The 9760-nt window shown below is 40.3% G+C and overlaps 1 protein-coding gene across 3 annotated transcripts in view; it reads left to right on the top strand.

Annotated features, from left to right (window-relative positions):
• Nucleotides 1-2057: 2057 nt before the first annotated feature.
• Nucleotides 2058-9760, top strand: part of rbbp8 (retinoblastoma binding protein 8) — a 35882-nt gene continuing 28179 nt past the window's right edge. For all 3 annotated transcript variants that reach the window (XM_062479036.1, XM_062479037.1, XM_062479038.1), the window contains exon 1: nucleotides 2058-2138. The gene's annotated coding sequence lies outside the window, so the exon portion shown is untranslated. The remainder of the gene's footprint in view (nucleotides 2139-9760) is intronic.

Raw genomic sequence — 9760 nt, 5'->3', positions numbered from 1 at the left:
AACCGTTGGGCTGTCTCAGACCCCCCACATTGCAAAGGTTAAAAGAAAATTATTTTAATTTGTTTTTGTATTGGGTAAAATTGGGTAAACACAACGATGGTTCGTTATGAACCTTTGGGTCATGTGACCCGAAGGCAGCACGAGGGTTAACTGAATTTGAAGGTATTTTCCGGTTTGGAAGGAAGTAACTTATCTTGGTATCAATATTTGTAAAACTTGCAACTATTTGTGCAATTAAACTTCCAACCTCTTCTGCTGAAAATGGCTCATGAGGGACTTTTCACTCAAAGGTAGGACTCCAAAACCGAGGGACTATCTTGTTTAGTTCATACTGCACTTTAAAAATGTGATTATACTTTATTCAATTCATTTGGAAAAAAACAAGCCTCACTATCTAAATAGGAATATATTATGTAACTCATATAATCAAGGTGGTTTGAATGCACTTAGAATGCATTTTGTTACTTCAAATCCTATTTTTAAATTCAACTAGATTAAACACTTTATTAAACACAATTATGGTATATCATTCCAAACCTTATTTTTGAAAAAGTTGGTGGTATACAGTTCCTTTTAAAATGTGACTTTGAGGTCAACAAACTTCCAATTAATGTATCACATTTTCATAGGCAGGCTCTTTTATGTTGGCTTCTAATACACAAACATAACTTCTCCCCCCATAAACAGCCAATATGGAATAATAAAAACGTTAAATACAAGAATAAATCAATTTACTATGATAATTGGATTAAAAATTATATTTTAATGCTTTCACAATTGATACATAATGAAGGCCATTTGTTTACGTACATTGAACGTTTTGAGTCATTCGGTTTTCCAATATCTACACGAGAATATAGCATTGTATTTGATGCAATACCAGCAGGTCTTTTGAGACTTTTACAAGGTTCCAGTGAACCTTATTTCAATTTATCATTTACAAAAGAGATCCTGATAAATGGTATTGATATCAATGATAAAAGATGCAATTATACATTTTTCAGGTGGTTGGTTGGTTGCCCTGTAACTCCTCGCAATATATTTTTGGGGAGCAATCAATTTGAGAACATGAATTTGAAACTGATCTGGACCTATAACAACAAATATTGTATTAATATTAAAGTTAATGAAGTTTTCTTAAAATTATACACACAATTTATACAACAAACCAGTTCCTAAAAAATATAAAGCTGATATCTCTGAATCTTGTGAGTTCTGTAAGAGATACTGAAACTATTTTACATCTTTTTGTTTTAAGTATATACCGGTATGTGACATTTTTCTGGATTTATGTTGAATATTTAATTAGTACATTATTTGATATTAAAAGGCTATTAACATACATATTTTCTTTTATTTTGACAAAAAATATATAAACAAAATCCACCATAAGTTTTATTTACACAAATATAAATGGTCTGGAAAGATGCCTAATATCTCCCATTTTAAAGCAGATATCAGCATTGATTTTGAAACTTTAAAAGGACTTTCAAGCTGAAAAGCTGTGAGAACATTGGACATTCATGAAGAAATGAATTACTCCTTTTTATATTGACACATAATTTACCTCTTTCTGTTTAAACAGTGATTTTTTTTGTTCTTAGTTTTAAAATCGTGTATATGAAACGGCTATTGCTCTTATTGTACATATGTCTTCTGACAATGTTAATAAAAAAAAAAAAATAATAAAAAAAAAAACATCAGTCGCAACAGTAGGACGTCACCACACGCATAGGAGTGCGGCCGTGGAGGAAACGTCATAGGCCTGTGGTTGCATAGATATATCAGAGAATGTAGGCTCTGGATATAAACGTCAGAGATGTCGTTATGCCACTGCATACTTCTATTCTATAAAAAAAAAAAAACATTATTCATAAGTATGCAGTGACAACGACATCTCTGACGTTGATAACAAACCGCCATGGCTGCCATGTGCGGACGTTTTAGACTCCGCCGTAAGACATCTAACCTTTTATATATATCTATGTGTGGTTGTGGTCGAGCCAAAGCACGTGACGACCAGAAAAGAAGTGTCATCCGCATGCGTCGCACAGCATGCGCGCGCGCTAACTCAAACTGAAGAGGACTAGATAAATGTGGCTGTGGTGGTGATTTGAATGAACTGAAGCTCAAACGAGGTATGTTGTTAAAGTGTTTGTCAAATTAATAGTCTCAAACTTAACTTAATGAAAATAAAGTGCAGTTCTCGTAAACTAACTGTCAAGTTCACGTAAGGATTAGTAAGCTACTACAACAACAAAATATCGAAGCACGGTTAGCTTTACCTTTCTCTCACTGATAGCACTAAACTTGATTTGATTTGGTAGTGCAGTGGACAAAAGTAGAATGCGAAGCAGCGTCAAGCCGCGTTAACCTTATCCCTATTAGTGTTGAGACCAGATTTGATCTCCAGATATGGAGAAAAGAAGGGAAAATAAAAAGAAAGTGGGCCCTACCTGGACAAACGGAACGCCAATGGCAGACAACGATATTTGGATAAATGAAACACCATTAACAACAATGGTTGAATGGCAGGAATGATCTACCATTGTGATATTTCCGAAAATATCACAGAAATGCACACCCGTACGCACTAGCAGAAAAGAAGCTCGACCATCATAATACGGTGTCTGTCTACACTAAAGTTTAAATAGCGTGACGTCAGCTTCGCATTCTAACCCAACTATAACTTAATTTACGGTAATACACAACCTAGACAACAAAAATGAAATGGTTAATTGGAGCAAACCTTTGTATTTTTGGTAGACTACGCATAATCAAAATAAAGCGCTGCAATAAATTATTTTGCACCTGACAACGACGTGTACATTGGACTGACTAGCCCTACATGAAGAATATAACTAAACATATGATATTAGTAAACCATTTTCTTCCTCTGAACACAGTTGTACGTAATACATTTAATAGATTTCGTTATTTTTATGGCTTACTACTTTGACACTTTTGTCACGTTTGAATACAGAATATCACAATTAGTGCCATGAGATATGTTGTGTGGTTCCCATTAAGCCTGCCTGGATCAAGCCTAAATTAGTATATTTTCAGAAGCCTGATGGCCTTAAAACTATACATTGAACCGATACACATTTAGCAGATGTCTTCATCAGCTAGGAGCAACCACAGCAGAAGGTTTTGTAAAGGGCTTTTAGTGGAGTAGCTAGACCTCTAGGTGGGGTAGCTACACCTCTAGATGCACACATGGAAGACAAAATGAGGATTTGCAACATATGTGGGGTCTTCTACCTTTCCCTGGTTGGGTAGGGATTACATACAGTGCATCCGGAAAGTATTCACAGCGCTTCACTTTTTCCACATCATGTTTCAGCCTTATTCCAAAAAGGATTCAATAATTTATTTCCTCACAATTCGACACACAATACCCCATAATGACAAAGTGAAAACGTTTGTTTCATATTTTTAATAGATTAATAAAATGCCCTTGAGGGTTTAGGTTGGTTGAGGGGCAGTTCTATGGGCGTATGTGAAGCCCTCTGTGACATGCTTGCGTGTAAAAAGGGCTATACAAATACATTTGATTTGAAGAAAGAAAATATAACATGTACATAAGTATTCACAGCCTTTGCTCAATACTTTGTTGAAGCACCTTTTGTTTGAGAGCAATTACAGCCTCAAGTCTTTTAGTATGGAAGCAAATCAGTGACATTTATTCATTTTACATTTATTCATTTAGCAGACGCTTTTATCCAAAGCGACTTCCAAGAGAGAGCTTTACAAAGTGCATAGGTCACTGATCATAACAACGAGATAGCCACAAAACATTGCGAGTAGCCAAAACATGAAGCACACATTGTGAACAACCAAAATAAGTGCCAAAGGGAAGAACCATAAGAGCATGTAGTTAAACAAGTTACAATTAAACAACATGAACCGCTATAAGTGCAAGTGTACCTGTGGAAAAAGCAAGCAACAATAATAAAAACAATATATCACAGCGAGTACAAAAATTTAAGTCAGTTACCACTAACCACAAGAGCAACAAGTCTCTAAGCAAGAGTCATTGTGATCCTTGAGGAAACTAACATCGGGTCAAGCGAACCATTCCTAAGTACCGTTGTACTCCCGGAACAAGTGCGTCTTGAGCCTTTTCTTGAAGGTGGAGAGACAGTCAGTGTCTCTGATGGAGGTGGGGAGTTGATTCCACCACTGAGGGGCCAGACAGGAGAAGAGCTTGTGTTGGGACCGGGCGGTCTTGAGCGGTGGGACCACCAGGCGGTTGTCTGAAGAAGACCGTAGGTGACGGGTGGGGGTGTAGGGCTGCAGGAGAGACTTGATGTAGACGGGTGCAGTCCCGTTCACTGCTCGGAAGGTCAATACCAGGGTATTGACCTTATGGTTCTTCCCTTTGGCACTTATTTTGGTTGCTCACAATGTGTGCTTCATGTTTTGGCTACTCGCAATGTTTTGTGGCTATCTCGTTGTAATGATCAGTGACCTATGCACTTTGTAAAGCTCTCTCTTGGAAGTCGCTTTGGATAAAAGCGTCTGCTAAATGAATAAATGTAGGTAAATAACACAACTACTCTCTCTCAGCCATACCATACTGTAGGTAAATAACGAACTACTCTCTCAGCCATACCATACTGGAGTTAAATAACACAACTACTCTCTCTCAGTCATACTGTAGGTAAATAACACAACTACTCTCTCTCAGCCAAACCATACATGGTAAATAACACAACCAGAAGGAAGTGTGCTTCATACATGGACGCTTCATACTGATACGGGCCATGATAGGTAGCCAGTGGAGAGAGATGAGGAGCGGGGTAACATGGGAGCGTCTGGGTAGATTGTAGACCAGGCGGGCCGCTTCGTTCTGAATCCTCTGAAGAGGGCGGGTTGCACATGCTGGGAGACCAGCGAGCAGCGAGTTGCAATAGTCCAACTTGGAGAGGACAAGTGCTTGGACTAGCAGCTGGGTGGAGTGCTCAGACGGGTATCTCCTGATCTTCCGGATGTTGTAGAGGGTGAATCTACACGACCGGGAGACCGCAGCAATGTGGGCCGTGAGGGAGAGCTCGTCGTCCATGGTAACCCCAAGATTCCTGGCAGGGGATGAAGGGGTCACCGTCGCAGATCCCAGGGTGATTGAGAGATCGTGGGAGATGGAGGGTTTAGCCGGGATGATGAGAAGTTCTGTTTTGGCGAGGTTCAGCTGGAGGTGGTGCTCGGTCATCCAGGCGGAGATGTCTGTGAGGCAGGCCTCAATCCTAGCTGAGATCCCCGGATCTGTCGGGGGGAACGACAGGTACAGCTGCGTGTCGTCAGCGTAGCAGTGGTAGGAGAAGCCATGGGAGGTGATGATTGGTCCAAGTGAGGTGGTGTACAGAGAGAAGAGGAGGGGTCCAAGGACGGAGCCCTGTGGGACACCAGTGGAGAGCTGGCGAGGGCCTGACAGTTTGCCTCCCCAGGAAACCTGGTAGGATCTTCCTGACAGGTAGGATGAGATCCACTGGAGTGCAGTGCCAGTGATGCCCATCTCAGAAAGTCTGGCGAGCAGGATCTGGTGGTTAACCGTATCAAACGCTGCAGAAAGGTCCAGCAGAATGATGACAGATGACCTGGAAGCCGCTCTGGCAGACTGGAGGGCAGTGGTGACTGAAAGGAGGGCAGTCTCTGTGGAGTGGCCAGTCTTGAAGCCCGATTGGTTGGGGTCAAGCAGGTTGTTCTGAGAGAGAAAGTTAGACAGTTGGTTAGATACAGCACGTTCAATTGTTTTTGAAAGGAAGGGTAACAGTGATACCGGTCTGTAGTTCTGGAGAACGGCAGGGTTAAGGGAGGGTTTTTTGAGTAGAGGGGTAACTCTAGCCTGTTTGAAGGCAGAGGGGAAGGTGCCAGAGGTAAGAGAAGAGTTTAGGACATGGAGAAGAAAAGTTATGATGGAGGGGGAGATGGTTTGAAAGAGAGGGGAGGGTATAGGATCAAGGGGACAGGAGGTGGGGCGATGAGAGAGAATGAGGTCAGAGATCTCTGCCTCAGACAGGGGAGAAAAAGAGTTTAGACATTTAGTCGGGTCAGTCATGGAGGGTGACTGACCCGAGGGTGACTGACATAATGTTTTGAATTTTAAAAGGCATTGAATACTTAATATTGAAATTTAAACAAGACCAAATTCTCATATGAATATATTTCAATGTAAAATAAAATTCAAGTTGCCAAAAAATTCGAGCCAAAAAAAATTGATCTTAAAAAATGAGAGCCTATCAAATTCGAGCGGAAAAATTAAGAGCTTAAAAAATTCAGATTGTAACATCCGGGATACCAAGGATAGGTAGAGCAATAGAGAAGAGAAAACGCATGATGACTACCAGGGAAAACAACCATGCTTCGGTGAGTCCGATGTGATCAAATCTTGCATTAAGGCTCGATTGCTCTACCTATCCTACCTTTTTTTTTGGCTTGAATTTTTTCAGATCAAATTTTTTAGGCTTGAATTTGAGCAACCTGAATTTTATTTTACATTGAAATATATTTGTATGAGAATTCTGTCTTGTTTAAATTTCAATATTAAGTATTCAATGCCTTTTAAAATTCAAAACATTGTCTCTGATTTGCTTCCATATTTTTGAGTATGATGCTACAAGCTTGGCACACCTATTTTTGGTCAGTTCCTCCTTCATTTTTGCAGGATGTGCACAGCCATTTTCAGAAGTGTTACATAGCCTACTCTGTGCAAAGTGATATTGTGAAATAATTACCACTTATTATTTGGCAATTATACCCACTCTCTCAAGCCCTTTGCATGATTGACACCTGTCTGCCAGTATCATACTTGCATGCGCGTGCCCAAGTAAACCAAAAACAAACTGTCGCACCGTACAAATCACGGTTGAAGAAAAGTTATCTGGAAATTGCAACATCCCTGGTAAGGAACTTTTGTGATTTTGCTTACATCTTGTAAAGTATTTAGCAACGTCAATTTTGCTCACCGACGACAGCTTTTCTTTTACCAAAAATGGGACAGATTTAGCTAGATTAGAAAAGCAAGTTTAAGCACTAGTAACTAACATAGCTAACTCAGATCCTAACATTACCAACCTAGCTGACGTGATAGCAAAATTTGACATCACACATGATTCAGCTGAACAAGCTCTGCTAGAATATAGCTTTGTTCATTGTATAATTTATAAAATGTATTTTTTCCAGCACGTGCAGGATGACAAGGATTTCCTTGGAGGATGTGGGAAAGACTGTCCACGGGGATCCTAAAGGTCGATTTAGGGTAGGGGTGGGCGTCACGGTCGATTTAGGGTAGGGGTGGGCGTCACGGTTCGGCGCATGAAATTACACGGAGAATACACGGTATAAAAATAAATGAAACTCGCATGCAAATTAATTAATTCGATTCCTGGCTGTGCCAAATGTTGTGGTGTCAGGGCTTTAGAGTGCGACCAATTTGGTCGCACTATGCGACCAAAATGTGTACGGGTGCGACTACATTTTTTCCTAGGTCGCACCGGTGCACCTAACCTCCTCGCATCCGCTGTCTCTCCACAAACGAAGCGTTTGTTATCCTAAGACGGAACTGACACTCATGGTTGGATCATATCGTGGTCTAAACCAATCAGAGACAGAGATGGGGCGGGTCTTTGCCTCTGATTGGCTGTGGTCCAGATATTCCTGTAGCTCCGTGCTGTGTGATTGAAATTACGACCTGAGCACCAGAGTCAGTTTAGCAGACCTGGGCATTGTATGGCCCGCGGGCCATAACCGGCCACAGGCTGTCTCAATCCGGCCCGCGTGAGGTAAATAAAAAATTTAAAATAAATAAATGTGTTGAGCGGTAGTAAATATGTAGTCCTGAAAGACTACAGTGATCAGGCGATTTACATATGTGCGCTTGCGCAACCTCACCGACAGGAGAGTTAGCTGTTGGTTAGCCCTCGAAAATGAAAAACTTTGCCACTGATTAACTTTTAACAAGACATGGACTTCTAAGTATCTGTTTACTGAGGTCAAAGTGAAAGCTGTGAAGAAAAACTAACGCGGACATAATAAGAACTTGACTGATTCAGTGGGCGCGGGCTGATGGTTTGCTAGTTGAACTGCAGACCCTGATCATTACCTGTCAGCTGTCCTTCGCATATCCACCTCAGACATTCAGACAGATTTCGATGCACTTGTTCAAGCCCACTGGATTTCTCTCACAGAACAAAATGAACTGAAAAAACGTATTGCTTTTTGTATAAAGTTGATCAATTCCACATCTTTAACATACTGCAAAACAACTTAACTGGTTACAAATAAAATGCAACACTGTTGTTGCTGTTTATACTGTTTATTACTTCTATAATCTTTCCTATTTGACCTACACCATCTAAAATATTTATATAAATATTTACAGAATATCCTTATTCTTCTGATAAGCAGTAGCAGCTAATCAAAATATATACTTTACTGCTTTTTACAATGGGAGAAAATGAATAGTGAGCAAATTGATGAGGCCCTCCAACACATTTCAGGTTTCTCATGTGGCCCCTTGTAAAAATGAATTGCGGACCCCTGAGTTACAAAGCTGGGCCATGGAGCTAACCCATGAAGCTAGGATTTTGATGCTAGGGAGAGTGTGGCAAGATGATTTAGCAAAGGCCATAGGGCAAGAAGGCCAAATTACAGGTGTTGGCCATCTGAAGGGCATGCGACAGCAAGGTGGGACCCGCTATAAGACTTTGAGCCATGAAATGTTAGGTCTCAGTTCAGGGAAGCACTTTTAAACAGTAGCACTTTCTATTTTGAAATGTTTTATTTTGCTTAAAATGTTTTAGTTTGGTAGCTCAGTGAAGCACTTAAAATATTTTTTTTTATATATATACAGTATGATTGTGCTTCAAATAAAAAATATATTTACCTACACCTTATTCTTGTTTAAGATCATTTACATAATATATATGAATGTATATGGAGCGTGATAAAAAGGTGACCTTGAAATTGTGGCGACGCAAGGAAAAATTTGGGTGCACCTAAATTTTGTGCTGGTGCACCTAAATAAAAAAGTTAGGCGCACCAGTGCAACCAAGGCAACAAGTTAGTCTGGAGCCCTGGGTGTCCTTGGGCAAGGCACCTACTTGCCTTGGGGGAATGTCCCTATACTTATTGTAAGTCGTTCTGGATAAGAACGTCCGCTAAATGACTAAATGTAAATGTAAATTAATGTAATGCGGAACTACTGTTAGATACTCGTGTTCTTTAGGGACATCTAATCTGTAGCTCTGATTGGCGCCGCCGTGAGCGTGAGTAGCTAGCAGCACTACGGACGAGTATGGCGAGTGGTGGCGACCCACGAGAGATAGAGGACCCGCCAGCCTCTTTAAGATTGCAAGTTTGGGAAAACTTCTGTTTCCCATTCAGTTACAGTAGTACAGGCGATAGTGGTGGATAAAACAAAAACTGTGTGTCGGCGTTGTTCAGCAGTTGTGGGCAGTGACGTGCAGTCTGGGTAGGCAAAAATATTAAATATTAAATCATTTTATTTAATAAACTTGTATTTGTATTTTTACTGTTTATTCTTGTGATTTATATATGCAATGTGTGTTATTCCAATTGTTTAGACGTTAAGATGACAAATGTAGCAGTTACGCATAATCAAATACCAAAAAGAATCTAGAATAAGCAGTGCTTTTCCTGTCCGTTCACTGCGGACGACAAGCAAAAAACTCACTTGCGCACTTCGATCCTGTAGGCCTATTCTTCAACATGTACGTTGAAAAGCACAACTCTGCTG

Source organism: Osmerus eperlanus, chromosome 15 (genome assembly GCF_963692335.1).
Source record: "Osmerus eperlanus chromosome 15, fOsmEpe2.1, whole genome shotgun sequence".
Taxonomy (NCBI): domain Eukaryota; kingdom Metazoa; phylum Chordata; class Actinopteri; order Osmeriformes; family Osmeridae; genus Osmerus; species Osmerus eperlanus.
Note: the sequence above shows the minus strand (reverse complement) of the source record. Positions and strands in the feature narration are given on the sequence as shown.